Source organism: Triturus cristatus, chromosome 11 (assembly GCF_964204655.1).
Source record: "Triturus cristatus chromosome 11, aTriCri1.1, whole genome shotgun sequence".
Classification (NCBI taxonomy): domain Eukaryota; kingdom Metazoa; phylum Chordata; class Amphibia; order Caudata; family Salamandridae; genus Triturus; species Triturus cristatus.
Genome location: NC_140594.1, coordinates 692,092,207 through 692,115,412, shown reverse-complemented (window position 1 = coordinate 692,115,412; position 23,206 = coordinate 692,092,207).

The following is a 23,206-nucleotide window of genomic DNA, read 5'->3' as shown; positions in this document are numbered from 1 at the left end:
CAATCAGAATGTATGGTGCCCAGTGTCTGAAGGAAGGACAGGTAGTGCTACGGACTACTTTTTAATACTGTGAGGTGCCATGCCTGTTTACTGAGTACCCCTCATAAACCATTGCATTAAGTGTCCTCACTGGGACTCCCAATAGGGGTTCAATGGCATCCTAGTGCTCATCTTAGTTGGGTAACCTCTGTACGGACTCTTAACTAACTTCTGAATAAGAGGACCAGCTTGACCCAGAACCCTCCATTGTGCATGGAGCAATGATCATTACGAATAGGAACGGGAAGTAGGTGGTACCCAGAGGCGCACAGGGAGTATATAATAGGCTAATCATAACCCTCTCAAAGGGAAAAAGGATAACTTGGAGAGAGGCAATGCCTCTACCTATAGACCCTCTTGAGCCTACAGCTGAATCCTCAGTAGCTTCCAATACCACTCCTAAGCTAAGATTAAGCTTCTTCTAGATAATTGGTAAGAAGTAGGCTCCTTCCCCTAACATGAATGTGAACGCAGTCAGCCAAACCATGGGCGGAAGCCCAATCCATTGACCAACAATGATACAAATCAAATATAAAATCAAACCTATCAATAAAAACAAAGATAGAGATTAGGGGTGGCAGGCAAACCCACGGACCTGCTCTGCAGCTAAGTGCGCTCCACCCCCTTCCCCCCACACAACTCTCCTCAGCTTCATCCCTTTCGGGTATGGGAATCCCGACATGATGCTGCTGGCACACTGGTCGGAGCTGTTCCCGATTCTCGTCTTTTCTGACTCCGGAATTTTTCAGGAAGGATACCGGCAGTTGGCTACCTGGTTAGCTGCATTGACTTGGCAGCTTTTCTCTCTGCTTGAGGGAGAATATGGAGTCTTGCTGCCTCTCATACCCTTCTTTTTTCGTTGGGCTGTGATATTCCCAGTGTGTCTCAATTTGCAGACTGGAGCCCTCAGTGCTTACTTGCCTGCTGTGCTGTTTAGGTCTGCACGGGCGCCAAAGCCGGATATTAAAAGAAGCCAGCTATCAGCAGACTAAACACGTGTTCTCTACATCATAAAACCAATGGACAGTTGGCAGTCTGTTCTGAGAGGACTTCAGGGAATAAGTTCAGAGTAAAACTGCCAGGGCCTAAGAAGAGGAGACCTGGGGAGAGGAGTTGGCCTAACGGCTAAGGCGGTCGACCTCGGATCTGGGGAACTTGGTTCGAGTCTCGGCAATGACACTGAACATCCTGTGATTCTGGGCAAACCACTTAATCTCCCGGTGCCTAACAAAAATGAATGTGTCCTCATGTAATGCAACTGGTGCTATGTAAAGCACTCTGATACCCGATACCGGGTCAAGTTTGCGCTATATAAAACTGATTTTGAGTTACCAACGGAAGAAGAATTTGTTAAGGTGGCCCTGAGTATCTCCTCGGGATCTCCTTTAGACCCCCTGTCCAATAAAGTGTGGAAGGAGCTGGGAGCAGAATTTTTCCCTTCTCTTCCCCTTATCTGCAATCAATCTCTCGCCAGTGGAACAGTTCCAATAGGGTGGAAACAGGCGGTGGTGATCCCCCTTCTAAAAAAGGCAACACTGGATCCCGACTGCCCACAGAACTATAGGCCGATCTCTATGTTACTGTACCGGGCAAAAATTGCTGAAAGCCTGGTTAGTAGAGCTCTGTCGAAACATCTGGAAACCAATAGAATCCTAGAAGATGTGCAGTTTGGGTTTTGGCCAGCTCACGGTACAGAGACTGCGCTAGTAATGGTGATGGATGAGCTTCGTATGCGTGCAGACAGAGGTCAAGCGGTGATATTAATCCTGCTTGACTTGTCTGCCGCATTCGATACGGTTAACCACGCCATTCTGCTGGATAGACTTAAAGAGGTGGGGATTGCAGATACAGCCTTGTGCTGGTTTCAGTCATTTCTTGCAAACAGGAGACAGGCAGTGGCTCTTCCCCCCCTATCAGTCGGATTTTTCTGAGATGCTGCATGGTGTTCCTCAGGGCTCAGCGCTCAGCCCAATTTTATTTAATATTTATATGAAACCTTTAATGGCTATTATAAGATCCTATAATATTATCGTTAATTACGCAGATGACACCCAACTGATTCTCTCTTTAGAGGGAGAGCAGTCTACTCCTCTGGCCGTGTTTCATGACTGCCTTCGACACTGCTCAGTGGCTGAGGAAGAATTCACTACAATTTAATTCAGAAAAAAACAAGATTCTCTACTGCCCAGTGGGAAAGGCGCCGGTGGTGCTTCTCCCCAACTTCTGGCCACTAGCTACAGCCAGTCCACTGGTACCGGTTGAGAAGGTTCGAAACCTAGGTGTGATGTTTAACAATAAGCTGACGCTCGAATCACAGGTTAACAAAACCGTGGGGAGCTGCTTTGCAATCATTAGAGCCCTTCAAAAAATCCTTCCACTGTTACCTGCACATGCTAGAGCACTGATAGTACATTGTACTGCCTGTACGGAGCATTGAGAATTCCCATATGTCCTGGAAGGGAGCCAAGATGGCGACAGCCTATGTTAGGCTGCCGCAGAAGCTCGATGGTGTGATCCAACAACCCCCCTTCTTGTGAATATGATCACCACCACCGCAATTAGCTCTGGAGATGCATGGCCCCATCGAGAATAAAATCCTCGATAACAGACGTGAAAGGATCAACTATTGTGAAATAGCCTTGACGGTGACCTCTGGAGACGCCGCGGATCCCGAGCTGAGAGGATTCTCGGTCGTGCGGCTGGCAGGGCGGTATTGGACGGACTGCAAAGAAACGAAGCCAAAACCCAGGGCGAAAATGGGAGCCAAGGATGCAGTCGATGATACTCCCCCCCCCTCCCCCCCCCCCGGGGAAATTGCACAACATAGCAGTGAAGCCTTCTCGGAGGCTGGAGGATGGCACAGCTGCTGCGGAAGGAGGTGTGACGCGTCCGCTAGGACGATGCAGACAGAATTCAACCCGGAAGGATTGCCCGGGAAGAGGAACGCCCCAACAACTAACAGCTGGTCCCACCGCAATGGAGCTCCTAACGAAGAGTCGGGAGAAGCACACAAAGCGGGCAAAATGCGGCGAGACGGAAGGGGCCAGCGATACGAGGCAGGAGGGACTGGATATGGTGAGAGATGACAGACAAAGTATCATACCTGAATGCTCTTCGCAGGTAACCGATGTAGCGGAGCTGGTGACTGCAGGGGGGGGATACGGCTTTGCCTACTACACTCTTAGCTTTTGAAGAAACGAATAGTGCAATGGAGGACAACTTGATGACTGATGGAGTCATGGGTGATCAATGCGTGGAGATAATACCTGGTATTAATGCTGCTCCAGCAGAAATGCCCGATGAGGAATCTGGGCAAGCTGAGGGGGGCCAGACACTACAAGTGAAGAAGCAGGCAAAAGGCAAGCAGGTAAAGGGGGGTCAAGATTATGGTAATGATAAAATCAAACAGATAACTCCGTCACATCGGGATAAGGATGAATTATGCCCAACTCGGTCCTGCAGTGAAGAAGTAAGCGCAAACCTCCCTGTGTCAAAGGTAAAAACTACAGTTAAAATAATGGATGTATCATCCCACGCGTGAACCAAACACCCTTCACAGAGAATACAACAGGGGAAGGAGACAGATATTGAAATGACAGACTATTACTATTCTCTCTCCGAGGACACAGAATCAATGGCAGGATCTGTTCAGTCTACAAACGATAGTGACAGTGAGATGGAAGAAGATAGTGAAAGCCCACACGACACTAGTGGTAGAGAGACCAGCGGTAGAGACTCCGCTACAACAATAGGAAGATTAGCTAAGTCTTTGATAGCTAATCAAACAAAAGGGGGGACACCAGATCTAAACTGGGATTTTTCATCCACAAGCCATCTTGTGGGTGATAAACCTGAAACACTCTCTATTACGGGGTCAGCGACTACGACAACTCTGGATGCAATACTGCAGTCAGTCATGGCACATAGGGATGAATCTAAACAAGATAACAGACGCTCCCAGGCTGCCATCCGGAAGATCCAAGGCTCAGTCCGTAAGATAGCCAAAGTATGCACAGAGATCTCAGATCGATTAACAGATCTTGAGGCTAGAACAAGTAATATGGAGACCGAACTGAGGGTAACACAGCAGCACACTACTTCTCATGAGGCCCGACTTGTAGATATACAGTGGAAACTTGAAGATCAGGAAAACCGCCAACGAAGAAACAATCTGCGGTTTATGGGTATTCCCGAAGATAGAGGTGCGGTGGACATCAGAACCTATATAGTTGACCTGTTGGCCAAGGCATTCCCCGAGCTTGAAGGATGGAATTGGGATCAGGAAGTGCAACGTGCACATAGGGTCCCAATAGCTCAGAAACAGCAGCCAAGGGCCACTACAAGACCTCGGGCCGTGCTAGTCTTTTTGGGAAATTATCTCCTACGGCAATTAATTTTTGAGAAAGCAAGACCAGATCGTAAGAGACGGATGGAGGATGTGGAGTTCTTTACAAGGCCAGACTTCTGCCATGTGACTGTGGAGAGACGGTGGCGGTTATGGCAGATGATTACTCCCTTCCAAGAAAAGGGAGCTCAGGCATTCCTCCTGAACCCTGCAAAATTAAAAATTATAATTGGGGATAGGATTCGTTTTTTAACATCAGAAATTAAAGCCAAGGAATTTTTGGAGGAGTTAAGTACAAAAATTAGAATGTCTTGATGAGATCTATGTGGAAAAGCTAGGAAATGAGGGAGTGCATATGGGGTGGTGCGATATGAAGAATGTATAAACCAATAGGTAGATAAGAAATCAGGATATTGAGTCCGTCACAAAGGTCTCATTAGGGTGGTATTGATTTTTTTGTTTGTTGATAAAGTAGAAGTTGGGGGGGGGTCACTAGGATCACACCAAGAGCTGCCACATCACTACTAGACCAAGGTCTAGTGGCTTTCATGGGTGGGTTGAGGGGAGGGTGGGGTGGGAGGGGTGGGAGGGGTGGAAGGATGGGTAGGGAGAAGGGGGGAGGGTTGGGGGGGAAGAAATGCCAGCTCAGGTACATGAAGATGATTATAACTAGAAGCATAGAAAAGGAAGGAATAGATAAAAATTGGAATGTTAAATTATGTAGACGGTATAATTTTACAGTAAAATATGGATAAATTACAGATTTGTACAGTAAATGTCGCAGGCTTGAATGATAGAGATAAGAGAGCAAAAGTGTTTGAGATTTTGCGATTTATTGCCCCGGAAATTATTTGCTTACAGGAGACACATATTCCATGGAATAATCGGGGGTCTTACAGATTATAGGATATGATTTGGCGGTTTGCTCCTCACAGACCACAATGATAAGAGGTGTAGCAATATTTATCAAACGTCAAGCAGGTAGAATTACGCGGACTTTGGCAGATAAATGGGGTGGATGGGCCATTATAACATTAAGTACTGGTGTAACTATTGTATCTGTCTATGCATCAAATCAGGACGATCCAGAGCTCTGGGAGGAGTTAGAAGTGGAGCTTGCTACATGGTCAACTCCACTAATAGTATGTGGTGACTTTAATATTCATTCCGATAGTCTAAAGGTGGTGGGAGAGAATTATAAAGGACGTAAACCACGGGTGAATCAGGCTATAAATAATTTTAAATCTAGTCATGGCCTGGTAGATATATGGGCAGATGAGAAGGATTTAGATCCTGGATACACCTACTTTTCATACCCGCGCCAAAAATACTTTCGCTTAGATTACTTTTTGATGCCTGCTAACTTATTGGGGGAAGCAGAGATTAGTAAACTACCACGTATTTTCTCGGATCATAATCCTCTTATGCTCAAAGTCAGGGGCCAGGGTCTGGAAAGAGAACCTCGCTCCTGGTCATTTGACAGGAAACTACTGTTAGATGAAAAATGTATAGAGTATATCAAAAAATGAACTAGAGAATTTCTCGAAATAAACGGATACAGCGCCTCACGAGCAATCATGTGGGACACATATAAAGGATGCCTAAGGGGCGAAGTAATAAGCTATGTGGGTCAACAGCGGAAAGCATGGAGAAATCAGATCATCTCCCTAATGAGTAGGTTAGCACAGCTAGAAACAGAGCACACTAAATTGCTAACTCAGGGAGAGGGGGATATATTAATGACCGTAAATAACCAGATAACGATTGGTAAATCAGAGATTAACAACATGTTTTATACGCAAATAGTCCAGGCATACCAAGCACACAGAAAAGAGATGTATGAGTATGGAGAAAAGGCAGGTAAACTACTGGCCCTTAGGACAAGACAGAAAGTTAGTAGAAATAATATAAAAGAAATTAAAAACTCGGAGGGGCAAATGGAAACGACCTCTGCTAAGATAATGGAGGTGTTTAAGCAATATTATAGCAAACTATATAAAGATTCCTGTGATATACAATCAGATACGGAAGGGGAATATCCACAGCTTCGGAAATTAGACTTAGCCATATGCTCGGAATTAGAAGGGGAGATCACGCTGGAGGAGACGGTCCTAGCTATAAATTCACTCTCCTCAGGGAAGGCCGCCGGCCCTGATAAAATCCCGCTAGAACTATACAAAATGATTCAAAGCGACTTGGCCGGTATCCTTCAGGATCTTTTTTTAGATGTTCAGCTCCGTGGGATTCCGCCTAATTCATGTAAGGAAACAGATATAGTCATATTTCACAAAAAGGGGAAATCGCTGGTATTACCAGTGTCATATCGGCCCATATCATTGATAAATTCAAACGGAAAGATCTACTCAAAGGTCCTAGCAACCCGGCTCCAGAGAATCATAGCCAGTTTGGTCTCACCCTGGCAACATGGCTTTGTACCAGGAAGGGGAACAACAGATCATACTAGGCGAATAATATCTTTGCTAGATATAGCTGCAGCAGGAGGGGATGGACTGGCTGTGATTCTCTTGGATGCAGAAAAGGCCTTTGATAGAGTGAGGTGGCAATATCTGTGGGGGGCACTAGCGGAGCGAGGGATAGGCCCCAAAATGATAAAAGCCATACAGGCGATGTACCATCAACCCTATGCTAGATTACAAATGATGGGAATGACATCAGGTTCGATAGAGGTGGCAAGAGGCACCTGGCAAGGATGTCCATGCTCCCCAATCCTTTTTGCTATATATCTGGATCCATTCATTAATCAGATAATAGACAATGCTGTGATTGAACGCTATATAACTAATGGTTACGAGACAAAAATTCTTGCATATGCAGACAACATCGCTGTAGTTACATCAAACCTAATGACAGCAATAGTGGAAGTCGAGAGATTGGCAGAGGAATTTGGGAGAAGATCAGGCTACTGTATGAATAAAGGGAAGACTCAGATAATTTCCACTAGACAGGGAAGTTTACAAGATCAGCGGCAGACAGATGTTGCAACCTTTCTTGGGGTAAAGATTGGACCTGATATGGATACATTATGGGCAAATAATATTGATCCAATATTAGAAGATATATCCTCAGAGCTTCTCAAATTGGATAAATTGCATCTAACGATAGTTGGCAGAGTCAATGTTTTAAAAATGAAAATCTTCCCTAGAATTTTGTATCTATTTCGAGCAATCCCTTTAGAATTATCGGCTAGTACATTCCAGAAAATAAACTTAATTTTATCCAATTTTATTTGGAACTATAAAAAAACGAGACGTGCTCTGAGGACAGTGACTCTCCCACGAGAGAGAGGGGGATCGGCTGCTCCAAATTTATATTATTATTATCTGTCAACTTTCCTGCAAGAAATGGGCTATCTGCTGGGTGCAGATAGGCACGTGGGTGAGGAAGACTTACCCTCTATATATCAGCTTGCTGTGGGGAAAGAAACAGCAGGGCTACTCTTCAGACAACTAGAACCTAAATATTATTAAAAAACACGTTTCAAATGCTTGAAAGCTGCCAGAACGGTTTGGAGCAAAATAAGTAAAATCATGAACATTCCAAAATGTAACAGATATACCCCACTATGGGGAACCTCGATTTTTCCACTCAAATTCTCGGATAGTATGGCTAGAGAGTGGGCACAGGCAGGCATACAGCGAGTCGGGAATCTATTTAATGATAAGCTAGACATATTATCGTTTCAAGAGCTGGCTCAGAAATTTGAGATCAATAATAGATCGTATTTTAAATATATTCAAATAAGAGGGTGTATAAAGAATCAAGTCAAGAAACAGGAAAATCTCAGAGCAGTTACACTAATAGATAAGATTTATCGGGGAAAAGGGAGGATTGGGGAGATCTATAAAATATTAATGGAAACAATACCCAATGATGTGGAGGGAACTGAGTCAAAGTGGGCATCTAAATTGGGGGATGACGATATAGATACGTCACTAAAACTGGGCAAGAATATATTCTTGGCTGCTAATCTCCAAGCCCAACATTACAAAACCCTGTTCAATTCATATTACACCCCAGCAAAATTGTTTGGGTGGGGGAAACGGGATAATGATCAATGTCCCAGATGTCATCATAGCCCAGCAGATATTACTCGTATGTTTTATGCTTGCATAATCTTGACCCCTTTAAAGAAGGGGATAGAAACTTTTTGGCATGAATCGATTAACTGTACAATCGAAATAAATGCTTCACTGATGCTATTAGGGTATGATAGTCGAATTAGACTAAAATCGGCAAATAGGAACTTTGTCTTTATTTCAATAGCGGTTGCTAGATTATTAATAGCTACAGCTTGGAAGGATGTGGAACCACCGGTGTATACACTCTGGCTTCATCGCTTATTGAAGATATATAATATGGAAATGGCTCTATATAAAAACACGGGCTATCATGCCAGGAAAAAAGGGGATAAAACGTGGGCCCCATTATCTAAATGGATAGGAAAAAATAATGATGAGCTTGAGGAGAGAACGGGAATAGGGTAATGGGGGAAAGTGAAGATTTGAAATGAGAATGTTTCTCCATGATTTTACGCTTTTTCATTATGCTTTATATGTCTCTCTCTTCCTTTTTTTTTTTTTTTTCCTCATGAACATTTGCTTCTATTAAGTTTGACTGCTCTAAGATTGATGCATAGTCTTTCTCCTATTTAATTTGCTTGTAAGTTTAAAGATGTACCTGGAGGCATAAAAAGAATAAAAAAATAAAAAAATAATAAAAGATAGTACTATGTACTATTGTAAGCAGACTTGATTACTGCAATGCTCCACTGCTGCAATCCCCTAGATATCTAATGAAAAGACTCCAAAGGATCCAAGCAATAGCAGCAAAACTAGCCTTGGGGAAAGCAAGAAGTTCATCTACCGCCATGGCACTGAAAGAGCTGCACTGGCTTTCGATACATCAGAGAGTCCAGTTTAAATACCTTTGAGTGGTGTTCGAGGCTCTGCACGGCATTGGGCTGAAGCTGATGAGGAAGAAATTTGCTTGGTATGTTCCGGGTAGGAGCCTTCGCTCTGCCTCTGCGAGACTGGTGAAGGTGCCAAGAATTAAAAGATTAAAATTTGGAGGTAGGGCATTCGGCACCTCGGCTGCAAGATTATGGAATAAGCTTCCTTGGGAGCTGAGACAAATGGAGGATCTGCTCCCCTTCAGGAAGAGCCTAAAAACATGGCTCTTCCCGAGTGCTTGAGTGTGGTGATGTGTGCGTTTCCCTGACTAGACAATGATATGTCCAGCGCCAGGATGCCTATTAGGTGATAGAGCTCTATAGAAATGGTATAAATAAATAAAACTCTGTAAAAAAAAAAGAAAAATTGTCAAATATATGCAGGACGCTTTTTGCTCTTACTGGTATCCATATTCACAGTTCTGTGCAGTCATATCATTGTAGAAGGCGCTATCCAGGTACCTTTTATTTTTACGTTCCACTCTTAAGTGTCTAGCCACCTAGAACATATCTCATCAGCATACAGACTCCTGTGAAGAATCACTTGGGTCATATTACCTCATTCATTTGGGCTGGTCAACTAGCTTGATGAAGTTGGCCAGCCAGTCTCTATTCCAACTTCACCATTGTAGTAAGCACCTTGAAGGTGGCTTTCTTTTCTATTTTTGTGGGCTTCAGTTAAGTATTTCCAGGTCTGCTTCAAGGGGCATCCAGGTTTCACACCAGTGGTAGCCTCCTAAGAGTGTCATAGTTAGAACGGCACCCTGATAGTGGATCGCTGGCCAGTCCCCTGCCCATTTAAAAAACTGCTAGCTCTGACCTAATGGATTAAAATAGTTCTTCCATACACTATATTGGGAAAACATCTCAAGTTTTTGAATCCTATGATGAATGCAGACACTGCTCTGACTTAAAAACAAAGTCACGCACCCCTCAAATGAAGATAGCATCGCCAGCAGCAAGGGCAGAGCACAGTCAAAAATCATGCTGTGGTTCAGTGGCAGTAACTAGCCCTGTAAGCTCAAAGAAAAATTTGTTGGACCAGGGACAGGCTATTCTGACTACCAAGTCAGTAATCTTGAATATCTAGCAGGACCTGGCACAAGATGAACTGTCCAATTTATCCAATAGTGACAGGAGGACTGGGGAAGACAAAGAGGTGGTATTAAATGCAGCACTTACAAACGAGGGAGAAAAACAAAAGATCTCTTCCTTGAAACCATGAATTGAAGATTCTATGTCCTCCACTCTAGGGAAGGTGAAATAATACTCTCTTTTTACTAAACCCAAAACAATAGTAGCTATGTTTCTGGTACCTTCCACCAATGAGCAATCTTCAAATTTGAGGTTTGCTGCTTCCTCTGTAGAGCATGCCGTTTGTATAGCAGAAACCGGTATGCAGTCATCCTTATCTCAACATGATACTCCTACGCTCTTGCAGCTGCTATCCCAGCCCTTTAAAATAAGATGCAATTAGGCTGGAGAATTCACAAGAGCAACCTCAGGCAATCCTGGAATTGAACTCTAAGATGCATCCTTCAAATCAGGTGCAGGACAATGATCAGACTGCGCAATGGGATCTAAAAACCATGCTAGATCTTATATTAAGGGAAAAAAGAGACCTAAAAGTAACGCAAGCAACTGGGATCGAATCCCTGCACCATCGTCTGTTGAAAATTGAGGAAGCAATTGCAAGCTTTCTGGATAGGTTGCATGAGGCAGAGAACAGGATATCGCAGCTCGAGGATCGGATGACTATACTACAGAAGCAATCGGATTTTGTAAGGAAAGATAAATTACTACTGGAACTTGAAAATCACTCATGTCCCTCCAACCTACGGCTTGTAGGAGTGCCAGAAGGCTATGTAAGTGTTCAAACGTTGCAATGGGTTGAGACATTCATCAAGAAAAATGTTGTTCTGGAAATTTCAGGAGATCGGACAATTACGAGAGCACACAGAATACCTGTGCATCCATTTCCAAAGTCAAACTTGCCAAGTACAATCTTGGTTAACGTTGCTGACTATCGTATTAAAGAACAGATTCTCTCCAGAGCCATACAAAGAAACAATTTTCCACCAATGAGGTTCCCTGTTGCAGAATATTCTCCGAATTGTCAGCAGCACAGCGTCAAAAAGAGTTTATGAGGCTGCTTTATATATTTAAGGCTCAGGGCGTGCAGGCAGTTATAGCGCAGTCCAAACTCCGGGTTCTAGGAAAGGGCAAATTCCACACATTTACTAACTTAGAAGAAGCAAAGAAATGCTGCTATTAATTTTTACCCAGAGGGTTTAAAAGTAGAGAGAGATCTCCTATTATGATTGTTGATGGCTGGTAGGTGGGGTTGTTCACTCAGAATGCTCCAACATGGCACCCAGCAACTGCATCCATCCAGGGCCCCTTTCAGTGAGGGTAGTTGGTGGGTTATACCCCTCCTTCCAGGGGTTGGAGGACGAAGTTAGGGGGATTGTTGGGGAAGGTTTTGGTGGTGAGTCACAGGCTTTAAAAAAGAGCAGAACCATAGATTGGAAAGTAATATCGGAAAGGATTGTTTTTTTGTGTGGCTTCTATGAGAAGACCGTTTGAAAATGGGGGCTGAAGTATGAATAATATTGGGAAATGTTAATGGGCTATCCAATAAGCAAAGGTATGCAGCTTTAATTAGATGGTTAACCTCTTTCTCACCCCAAATTGTCTGCTGGGGTGGCCATGAGGGGTTTTGCTATTTATTGGAACATAATGCAGGTTCAGAGGGACCCTGAAGGCAGGTGGATCTGGATTACTTTTGCAGGCAATGGTTACGTATCTAGTGAATTATTACACCCCAATATTTGACTATCCAAAATCCACTATTAATATTAAGGATTTGATGAGGAGCAGTGGGTCCAATAATAGTGGGGGGCGACTTCAACTATATTCAGGATCTAGCTAGGCACAGTTGGAATAAAATGAAAAAGCAGTTGAAGCCAAACAGTAAAGGGGTACTAGATGTTATGATCCAAGATTATCAACTGATCGATCCATGGCACAGAGCAAATTCAGGAATGTCACAATATACTTACTATTCTCAACAATTTCAGCCTACTTCGTGTATAGATTACTTTCTTATTTCTTATTCCCTTTGGTGTTTTGATTCTCAAATATGGACTATTTATTTTTTAGATCACTCAGCAATTAGTGTTGTGGTAGAATTAGATGTCAGGTGAAGGGAAAGGTCCAGGTGGCAGATGTATCATCACCTCTCTAATCAGAAATGGATGATGAAGATTAAAATACAGATCAAACAATTTTCCAAGATTAATAAGGGTTCTGCAACACTTTTTTTCTGTTTGCGGTGCCTTAAAGGCATCTATGCGCAGGCAGATGGCGGCCCTTATGGCTGCTCAATCCAAATGGCAGCGGGTATGTATTTCTCAACTCCAATTATTGGTTGATAGCGTAGCTCAAATGGTGGCGAGTCCTCTGATTGAGCGTACTGCCGCGATTTCCTAGTTGGCTAGTGCTAAATGAGAGCTAAGTGAATTCTTAGTTCTGGAAGAGATAAATAGTTCGCAGACATTTCAACAATGAGTTTGTGAAGAAAGTCAGATGGTCTGTAAATGCTTCGCCTGATCATCTAGGGTGAAACAGGAAGCAACATTAATTGCAGAATTGCAGGAATCAGGATCAGGGGTTCTGGTCTCGGAAAAGGAAGAGGTAGCAATAATCTTCCTTGCTCATTTTAGGAAACTTTATTCAATTAAATACACAGTTTCCAAAGAAGCAATACATCACTATTTTCCTTTTATATTAGTCTACCAGCACTGTCAAATTTCCAGGCAGAAGAATTAGGGCTTGATATTACAGCATCAGACATTCGTCAAGTCATAGCCTCAATGCCATCTGGAAAGGCCTGGGGGAATGATGGTCTTCCAATAACATTTTATAATGTGTTTCAGGAACAATTAATAACATTTTTAATCGAGCTCTTTAATGCAGTGTAAAATGCCATAGAGGTTCCACCTACATTCAAGGGATCTATTATTGTTAGTTGTGTTAAAAAGGGGAAGAATCCCCATGACATCAATTCATATAGACCTATTAGCCTATTAAATTCTGATTATAACATTTTAATGAAAGTCTGGGCTAACCAAATAATGCCTATCACCCAGAAGGTTATTGATGAAGATCAGACTGGCTTCCTGACAGGAAGACAAACGTTGTCCATTACAACCTTTTTAATACATGCGATTGATCTTTTTAAACACAATCAGATATCTGCACTTATAGTGATGGTAGATGCTGAAAAAGCATTTGGCCTTGTCAATTGGGATACTCTGTTTTTTGCTCTTAAGAGGGTTGGATTTTCTAGTTCAATTATTAATATGGTCTATAATATATATCCAGGCACGCAGGCGCAGATTTGTTTTAATTCTATCATAGCCGAAATTGTAGATATAAATTGCAGAACTCGTCAGGGCTGTCCTTCGTCGCCTGTACTTTTAACTTTTTTCATCAAACCACTGGCAGCTAGGATAAGGGCAAATCAGGGAGTTGAAGCACCAATACAAGTCATATACAATCTTAAACTGTTTTTTCAGATGGTATAAATTTGTATCTTAGGCCCGAAGAACAAAACATAAGAAGGATCTTGGCCGAGTTCGAGCACTTTCAATCTATTGGGGGGGTGCAAAAATAACCATAACAAAACGGAAATACTGATGTTTAACACTTTAGGTAATATTCTTCCTGTTGCCTTTCAGTCCCATGCAGTTACAAGTTATCTTATTCGATTTCTCGGGGTTTACATAACTGACTCCTTTGGTGAACTTCATAAGCTGAATTATGGGGCTATGTTAAGAAAAAATAGAAACCTAATGGCTTGACGGTCTCTTCTCCCTCTTACACTTATCGGTTGGGCCACTCTTAAATGTCAATCTTACCTTTATTAATTTGTTTATTTATAAATGTCCCGGTAAAAACAATAGAGCCTTTTTCAAAGAGCTGGATGTACTTTTTCAACAGTTTGTTAGGAGTAAAAAGGTCCCCAGAGTAAAATACCCCATACTACAATTAGCAATAAATTATTGGGGGCCCCAGATTGTACATACTATGAAGCCTCTCTCTTAGATGTTTTGGGTCGTATGGTTGATTCTAATGGATCCTTAGATAATTTTTGGGGTATAAAATGTTAAAGGAAGTCAGATCACAGCTCCTGGTTTTCATAAAGACTGCCAAGCTCCCATAGAAAAACTAGATATAAGATGTTACAAGACCTTTGTATAAAACTCCAGACATTATATTCTGTTTACTCTTTGGCAGCTGGCTATGACTATCTGCAATTAAAGGAATGTAAGGTCTTAGGGTTATAATGAGCTGGGTCATTTTCTGCTGGGAGGGAGATGTATCACCTGGCAGGTTATTTTAGGTAGGTGCGGGGTTCGTAGTAAGCCGTTTTTTGGGGGAAATATACAAATTATCTATTTAATCAAAAAATATTGTCTGGAAACTAGCACAGGTCCATCATAGTTAGCGCTGTTCATTTTAAAGCAAGGTTGAGCGAAGTAGGCAATTGGTATAGATTTCTGCAGAATCAAATATTGAGACAATGCAATGCTCATTTTCTGAGGTCAAATGGCAGACAATCTTGAAATTTGGTAATAATGCCTTAAGGGCTGCTAATTTTAAGCAAATATTTTTTTGTCATGAAGGATGGCATATTATAAACCTAAAGCACTCCACAGTTTGTATCCGGAGTTGGAAGATAGATGTTTTCATTGCCGGCAATAAGACAGTGGAGATTGGCTTCCTATTTTTTACCTGTCCATTGCTGACCCAATTTGGCCCAAAAATATTCAGTGCTCTTAGTAGAGCCATACAGAGTCAAATAGACCCGGAGGCAGCAGTGGCACTTTTCATCTTGTCAAAGCAGAGGCAATTTTCCCCAAATATAAAAGGCAGGGATTTGTTTTTCTTTTTTTTTTTTCCTCCTAAGGCGCTCGATCCTTGATTCTGCAGAACTGGAAGAATCCCTACATACATAGAATGATCCATAGCAGGTCATTTAAAGAGGCCTATGCTAAAAGGGTTGGTGCAATTTAAAAATATATATTATTATTATTAGGCTTTCTTAATATTCATGATGTAATAAATTACTCTGTTCTTCTGCTCAGTAAAAATTATTTATAAAACAAAAGATAGAGATGAGAAAAGAGGACGATAAAATAGAACTATGGAACCTAGATGAACCATTTGAATCTTGCAAATCATCTCCCGCCCAAGATGCTGAGTGGTTAGAGCCAGCTAATTGTTGTGCTTGTGCCCCAAAAAAGTTTAGTGTAGAGGAAGAATCCCTGAAAACTAAACCCGCTAAGCGCATCACTCTGGAGTGTGAAACCTATGAGATTGTTGAAGTCCTTGAAGCTTGCAGATCTCGAGTAAACAAATCTCTGAGTGCCAGCTCCCCAATACTCTTTGACTACACCGTACCAGATGTGCCCATAAATATTATCCAACTAGGAAATCGACCAATATTGGGGCTGGTAACACAGAAGGAGATGCACATTGGAAGGGCCTGGTGATTCAGACAAGTTTTTCGCAGAGAGCAGTAGAACCTCCACGGGGGGATCACTGTCAGACAACTCAATTTTTCTGAACATTCTGGCAAACAATTAAGTAGAAAGTACCATCCTTAAGCCCGAAAATTCACACGATTTCATTATTTTGGAAGCTATGTATGCCCTGCATTGGGTCTTGTCATTGATACCCCTACTGTTAGAGAAATCCCTAGGTGGGTCATAGCACATAGCATCTTTATTGACTTTGATACTTCATGCCCTAGTGTCAGCAAGAAAGATATGGATGCAGTCACCCAAATGGGTGTGGGAGGTGAAACAGAGGACCAAGAGATCAACAATACAGCCTCCATCATATTGCTTGTTATAAGAACAGTTAGCAATGCTAAAATATCACCAGCAAGGAACTTGGACCAAATGAAGGAAAAAGCAAGCAGTAGGGACAGCAACTATCCTATCACCAGCAGCCCAAGGGTTAAGACTGAAAAAAACAGAAGAGTAAGAATAAAGCAGGGGGCATTAAAGTGGGGCTGAACAAAGATCCCTCATGCAACAAGGAGAGAGGTGTAACCCCTGGGAGTGGTTCAGGTGATATCGAAGGAAGTGAGAATAATGGGAAGAAGGGGAAATGTATGAAAAAGCAAGGGAAGGAGCCAATCTATCCTAGATACAAAGTGTCTACTTTTCAGACCCCAATGGACACAAAAACAGAACTGACTCCAAATCGCTACAAGATCTCAGACTCAGAAGCACGTTTAGATGATCACAAAGAACTATTAAAACATCAAATTCTGTCTAGAAAAAGGTTGTCGAAGAATAAACACCGCCACAGGAGAAGGGGTACCAAGAACTCAGAGGCAGGAATCATGCCTGAGTCCAGTAGCACAATGCTTCCTACTGAAAGTCCTAGTGTCATACAGAAAGGTGGCCCTGATACTAAGCCCTCAGATGTACTAGGGGTCATTCAAAGACTAACTCCATTAGCTATTCCATCCTCAGGAGGAGGAAGTGAAGTTGAAGATAAAACAGAGAGGTCCTACGTGGATAAGACAGTCACAAATGATCAAAAAGAAACCACCAACTTCTTGGAATTTATTGATGTATTTCCTGATGGGCGGTGCATGAATCCGCTGAATAGATCAAGGCTATTAGCCCTTATTTATGCAGACCCTGAGTTAAGGGTGGTATCTTCAAGGGATGCCAAGAGATAAAGCTGGTTAACGGAATATCTGGGCTGGGACACAGTAACTTACTATTGTTCCAAGTGGAGTTTGCAGCACTAAGTATAACCAAAGTAGTGCTAAATCATCTAAGCAATTAATACGTAATGGAAGTTGATGCCCTCCCTTGTTACCACACAGCTCAAAGGGTCACAGACTCACGATAGCAAAACCGGCCTCAGAAAGAGATTCCTGAACTGTCAAGCCCCATTAATTAATACCCTTTAAGGAGCTCAAGAAAGAACAACTGGCAGGGCTTTAAAGAAGATACTTGCAACAATCTTAGTATTACTGCAAATGATAACTCAAGGACAATCAAACTCTCAAAAGTTTAAGACACTGTGAATATGGCAGATTGCCAAGCCTGATCTTGAATAGCAACAGCTACGTCATGTAGTAGTAGATGCTCGATAAAAGGGGAGCTAGATTGATTACTGGTGAACCACCAGCTGCTGTAAAGGTTTCTGTAGGGCACCCAAGGTCAGAGAAGTGAGCTCCATTAATAAGGATTGTTTGTATATTTTGTCATGGAGCATTGCAGGTCTGTCCAGTAAACTGGAGGACGAGGATTGGTTAAAATGTATAGACGAACATGCTAAATGCTGTTTTCTGAAAACATTGGCTTTATCTGAATGCACTGTAAACGGTTTCTTGGTAAAAAGCATAACGGCTAAACATTCTAGAAAGAGGCGCCCATCAGGGGTTTTCATTACTAGCTTAGAATTTGATGTAGTCGATACTCTGAAAGTTTAAATCCCACCTGGCTGGTTCCCTGAGGTTCAGAGAGGACGTTGAGAGGAATTAGTCATCCAAAAGGTATTTGGGGAAAGCAAAAGAGGCAATCATTTGATCCTGATATGTGGTGATTTTAATACGCAATCAACTGACGTCATTGTCAACAGTGAGGTATTGATGAAAGGTAACTGCTTGGTATCCCTGACCCAGCTATAAGTCTTTACAAGCTAACTAAGAATGGGGTAGCCTTTTCAAACTTCTTGATAAAGCATCAATTATGCTTTATCAATAGCCGTACTCCTTCGGATTTCTCTGTAAAAGTGACCTATGACAATGGCAGCAGAACATCATTAATAGATTATATTATAATCAATATTGCACGCTGATATGGCTGTTATTAAAATAGTTGCGAGCGATCACAACCCTGTGGAAACTCTACATGAAACTGAGCTCCATGAGGCTTTATGATCCTGAGATCATTCCAACTAACAGCAGGAAGAGTAAAAAGAGGCATAAAGCAAAATATCAGAATAAAATACAAATCCTGGAAGCTATAATTATAACATTTGGAAAACCCAGATTGATAGCAGTAATAACATAATGACTGCTTATGATTCCATGATAAAAGAACTGGAATTTCTGTGGTCAAAGCCGATTGGGGGTTAAGGATTCCTGTCCCGGTTGAAAGACTAGTAGCTGGTTTTATTGGCACGGCGCTTGGTGTTTTTACATGAAGAGTGCTGTCTCCCAAGCTCTAATACTGCGCCATTGTAATTCGCAGCGTGAAGCACACTTTCAAATATGTAGGCAAGAGTACAAACGCCTTCTAAATGCAAAGGAAATGGCGTTGCAAAATGTGTTCTCGGTAGAATTGAGAGAGAAGTCTTCCATGCAAACCACCAAGAAGTTGTGGGTAGTGTGGAGAAGAGGGCAGCTAACACACTAAATTTCCACATTGGCACGGAGGTCTGGGTCAAGCACTAGAGTGCTTTTTAGAGGGCCTATGCCAATGGCTTTTCCGATCTCCAGCTAGTTAGGGAGGACCTTCACAAGGAACACACACACAACATCTCAATACCAGAAGTAGAAAAGCACTAAGAAGTATAATGAAACACAAACCACCAGACATAGTGCCTGATACCTACCAGGAGGACCCCAATTGTGGGCTAAAGTCCTTGCAAAAGTATTCAACTCGTCCCTGGCTACTAACAAACTTCCATCTTCTTGCAATTCAGCCATTCTGGTACCCATATTTAAGAAGGGCGATTGAGGTAGCCCCTCCAATTACCGCCTACTATCTCTTTTTAATGGAGTGGGTATGATTCTTGAAACACCGACTAAATAGGCTGCAAGGTTGGGTGGATAGACTGAACATTCTAACAGAGGCCCAAACTGGCTTAAGAGCACGGGTGGGTACCATCGACCAAGCAGTAAGACTATATATGATCTCCTACAAGCACATAATCAAAAGGAAATCATCTTATACTTAATTTCTATTGATCTTGTACATCTGGAGAAGTTATGGAGATAACTGGTAGATCAGGGGGCCGATATACCATTGTGCAGGAAATCATAGCACTACACACTGATAACACTGCCAGAGTTAGGTACGGACCAGGTGGCAAGTGCACTGAAGTTTTCCCTGTAGAAAAGAGTGTACGGCAAGGTTGTGTGTGAGGTCCTCCGCTCTTAAGCCTTTTTTAAATGAGGTAGTAGAATATCTACTGGAAGAACCCTAGAAGTCCCTACTATGGCAGAAAGAATGGCCCAATGCTATTATTTGCCAATGACACTGTCTTGTTGGCACAGACAGAATATGCAACCCATAGATTATTAACGAGATTTGAAAATTGCTGTCAAGAATTCCTTGATTATCAATTGTACTATTACAAAGAGTATAGGGTTGAGCCAGTATCCTAGTTTTATGAGGAAGCTAAAGAAGGATGGTGTGCCCATCGAGCCTGTCAAGCAATGCGACTATCTGGGTATACAGTTCACCGAGAGTTTACAATGGAATAACCACATACAGGAGGCAACCTTAGTTTTAAGTCAGACTTGCGGGGCAATTTTAAAGTTCAGGCACAGGCTAGGTGCCAAAAGTATTAGAACCAGCCTCTAAGTCTACAAACCGAAGGCATTAGCTGTAGCAATTTAATTGGGCTAACCTCTGGGGTATGGGAACGTATACCCACTACAAAGTAGCTGAGAATAACTTTCTTATAGCTCTTTTAAGACTGGGTCCTGGCACTCCTCTGTTAGCACTTTATGCAGAACTCAATTTTACCCCCATAGTGGAAGTAGCAGCTCTAAAACCAGTGCTATGCTGTATTAGAGTAGTGATGAACCCAACAGCAATTATTTATCTAAAGTCCTTGGAAGACGCTGATTATGCTTGTGGGCATGGTAGGAATATCTGTCTGGCCTACGTAAAATGTACTTAAGCTGGGGTCCTTATGGTCTAACCTGGCATCTGAAGGCGGGACACTGCTGATCTGATTAAGGAGCGGTACTTCGGGTTCAAGTGGGAGAAGAAACTCCCCATGATAAGTCCAGGATCTATAATGAACAAGTATTTCAGTAATGGATATGGCCCTGTCAATATATCTTATTTAGATCCAATGCATCCTGAGCGAAAATGTACCGTATATATTGAGTCCTTTCACTCACATGCATTTGCACTTTATTAGGCTGGCGACATGTAGATGTTGGTCACACAGGTCTTACCACTCCTACTCTATTTGTCGACATATTTGACAAGTGACTGTTATTTCTTATAGTTTTATGTACTTTAATAATTGTTTTATGTTGAGCCTAGGCAGTGCGTGCACCGTCTCTTCAAGTCATGCTGTATTGACTCTGTGGGCTTGCAACTTGCCTATTTCTTCATTCCTTCGATTGGCTATTGGTTAGTCCTTCCTCTTTGTCTTTCCTTTTTGTGTTTGGTTAACTCCCACAGAGCACCACCCAACTACTGGTAATGTTCCACTTTAGTGCTTATCTGTTTGTGTCTGGATACTTTTTTTATTCTTTTCCTGCTTGTCTTTGTCGTGGGGGCTTGAAGGGATCCAACCACTTCTGCACCCCCTCATTCCTGCAGCACTCACTCCAGGCTTACTCTGTAAACAGGGCTGTAATTATTGTTCCTATCTCCTCATATAGTATATTTCTAAAACCTTGGCAAAGATTGTGACAAGTGTGCATGGCATGGTGTTGCTTCCTATTACAGAACTAGTGCTGACTTCTTTGGGACACGCGAGGCCGCGTTATCAAAAAACAACAAGGAAATATCACTGCAGCTCTCCCCAGCACAGTGTGAAAGTAGCTACTATAAAATTCACTGCTTGCTGCAAACTCACCCTAAAATGTCTTGTGGGCCTTGCCTTTAAAATGCCTATTTGTCCATATAGTAGAAAGTGGTTTGCTCTCTAGAGGCCTTGTGCATAATAACATTTTAGGAGGCCTGAAAGGCCAAAAAATGTATAATGTATTGTTCATGTGGTTACACCCTTTAGGGGCTCATTCTAAGTTTGCAATTCAATGCTCTTTGACAATGCTGTTTTACTGTGATGCCCTACCACCCTCGATCTCTCCATTGTGTTTGATTCTATTTTTAGTTATCCATTCCCCAAAATTAAAGATGCAACACAGTTATTTCTGCAGAACACAATACTTACACAGGTAAAATATAGTTAGCTGTGTTCCAAGACAGCAGATACCATTAGATCTGGTTTTGTTTTGTAATAAACATACGTGCCTTCACCCACATGCTATCCATTCCAGATGGGAGTAAACGTTGTTTCACTCATATCACATTAAGCTTAAGCTTAGCATATTATTTTCAGAGCTCCAGCTTGAAGAGATTGTTTCTAGGGACCACACAAAGCTTGCCTTTCTACTGTGAATCATTCTCAGTGTTGGCGTCATCATGTCCCATTGCTCAAAAGCCAGAGTCACCCTATCTTTTTTCTTGCAGTGAAAGCAGAGTGGGCTTCCATTATGCCATGAGATACACACTTAGCACATGTACACTTAGGGGCTTTTTACGATGTCGGTGGGAGTTGCCTCTGACCTACACCATCTCGGACCAACCAACCTTAGGACGGCGGTTCCGACCGCCTGATTACGATGTGACTGAACACTATTGGATCACATACTCACTTTTCTCTATGGGAGCTTGTGTCATGGCCTTACTATAGGCTGCTATAGAGAAATGGGGGTGTATGTAAAACCCTGCACCCCATGGTGCCTGCCACACAGTGCAGGGTGTTACAGGGGGGTACACTAAAGTTTTCCTAACTATAACTTCTCTTTAACCTTTTTTTTTAATGTGAATGTATATATTACCTACTGGCTGTCTGCAGTAGGTAGTTATAGTTAGGACATAGTTCCCATTAGGAAAAGTGCTTGTTGACTTGCCTATATCTTTGGCCTATATCTTTGGCGTCGGTTGACAAATCTTCACAAGAGTTCCCCCCCAAAAAGTGTCATATCAAGTCTTGTTGTGCATGGGAAGTTTTGGGGTTATCTGTCAGGTGGGGCCAGGGAAAAAGGGGGCTAAAAATGTGTTCTCCCACGTTAATGCCCATAGAACGTGTAGTTGAACCTACAGCCCGATCCGCTGGATAAAAATGCACCAAATTTGGCAGAAAGATAGATTTTTTATGCAGATTGTGTTTTTTTGTTTGGCGCAAATGCATTCAGTACTTTTTGAGCAATTTAGGAAGAAAAAAAGATAGTGATATTTGTGGTCGCAATCATTTCACAGTGACATTGCGATTAACCGTGAAGACGCAAAACAAGAGAAATGCTGTGATTAGATGGCTGCTACCTGAACAGAAAGTTGCAGCCACTATTTTATCAATTGGGGAATTGTTTCTGGGGCTGAAAATTTCTGTGAAAACAGACATAAGGGGTCAGGCTGTAGGAACTCTGATGCACTGTACATGCTTTTGATCTGCCATGCTGAATAAATAATGCAACACTACTTGGAGTGCCGTTTTGTGATTTACTGTTTGCAGAAGTAATTTGATTCTATGCACGTCCGAGTGCGGGCATTTGATGAGCACCCCTGACAATTAGGCTGCATGCCATCCATACACACTTACTGGAAGATGTATATATATTTTAGAACACTACAGCATTTTGCAGTCACGCAGTCAATCAATCAATCAATCAGCTTTATTCGATTAAAAGAAATAATCATAAAAGCACAATGCGATTACGGGCACAATAAATACTAGTATTAGCTTATAAATTCATATAATAGCAATGCGAATCAATTCCAAAAAAGTTCAGAAAAGGAATGAATTACATCATGATTGAATTTCTACATTTTAAAACTAAC